Here is a 1,651-nt window from a genome sequence, read left to right on the forward strand (position 1 = left end):
CCGGTGCCTGAGCGAGCGAGCGGGTGGGCAGCAGCTTTCACTGGCGTTAGTGAAGGAATGGCTGCCCATGTGCGCCAGCCTCGCAGTCCCTGGAGCCCCGGCCTGGCTCCGGACGTGACTACCGTATTTTTCCATGTATAAGACCCTATTTTTTTCTAAAGTCGTTAGATTGAAAATCGAGGGGCGTCTTACACACATAAGTCAGCTGAGGAGGAAGCCAGGAGGGTGCGTGGCTGCCCACACCTTGTCAAACAGGCTTCCTCCAATCACGAGCCTTATTGTTACTGACGGCAGCTGATGCTGTAATTGGAGGTGGAGGTGGAGGTGGAGGTGGAGGTGGAGGTGGAGAGTTGCAGATGCAACAGGGACCGGAGCGTTCTGAGAGCCCAAAAATGTAAAATAAATAAACAAATAAATAAAAAGATAAATACCGGTAAGCGATTGTCTTACTCTGAAAAATTCAAACTGAATGTAAGCAGCTGTGCAGAGAGCATGGAAACAGAGCTGCAAAGGGACCATGTGGACCTCCTCCACTGAGCGCATGAGCAGACAGTGGAGAAAACAGGAAGAACGGCTCCTGAAGATGCCAAAAAGGAAGAAGCCTTCAGAGGAGAACCAGCAGTGGGCAGACGTGGAGCAGGGGCTAAGGCTTGGGTTATGGAGCAGCGCCAGGTGGCTTATTCAGTGTCAGGCGAGGATGCTTGCAGGCGAAGTGAACATGGTTGACTTCACAGGAAAGGCAAATGGTGCTTCCATTTCACGAGGAGAGAAGGCTTGGCCGTGAGAACACGCACCGAGTTAGCTGAGGAAATGCCACCAGCTCATGAGGAGGGTCTCACATACACAGACCGTGACTCGGAAGACACAGTGGAAGTCGGAGAGAGTGATACGTCTGGAACCAACGTGATGAAGCGGAGAGCAGTGAGGCAACAGAGGCCGGACAGAGGCCATGCTGCCTGTCCGAGTGCTGGCATCTGGACATGCCCTGCGGCGATCACTAGATAAAATGTGTTCTGTCTCATGTTTAAAATACTGATTTCTTAGTTTTGGTTTGGAAAAGTGGGGGGCGTCTTCTACACGGAGAAACACGTGGACTCTAAGCGGCCTCTCCGGGCAGTTTGGTAGGAGGTGCTGGGGGGAGGATGGGGGGGAGGGGAGGGGTTGCCACGAGGTTACATCTTTCAGTCACTCCTAGAGGCGCTCGCTTCATCAACAAACGCTGCTGTTGGCTGGGAATCTCCTCCCCCGAAGTGTGACCCTGGCCCGGAGCTTCCTGGGTCCTCCCTCTGCCCGCCCCTCCTCGGGCTCGTGGGTCCCCCCACACCCCAGGGCCTCACTTGGGGGGCGAGGACAGTGGTTACTTAGGGGGGGCAGAGAATCGAGCAACAGCTGCCCCCGAGCCTGGCCCTCGCAGGAGCAGGAGTTGTCGCTTCCCCATCGCCGACCCTGGCTTTCTGCCTAAGCCTCTCGATGTCCAGCCCTGTGCGGGCTGCTCACCACCGTCCACCGCCCACTGCCAACCGCCCAGAGCTTCCCTGGCGCCCCCTCACTGTGGCAGAGGTCGCCCTCCCTCCCACCCTCACTGTTGCCCTTTGTGACAACAGGGTGGGCCTGGATGTCACCTGCATGTGGAACCTGAACAAAAGCCAGA

The sequence above is a fragment of the Myotis brandtii genome, unplaced genomic scaffold (genome assembly GCF_000412655.1).
Source record: "Myotis brandtii unplaced genomic scaffold, ASM41265v1 scaffold986, whole genome shotgun sequence".
Taxonomy (NCBI): domain Eukaryota; kingdom Metazoa; phylum Chordata; class Mammalia; order Chiroptera; family Vespertilionidae; genus Myotis; species Myotis brandtii.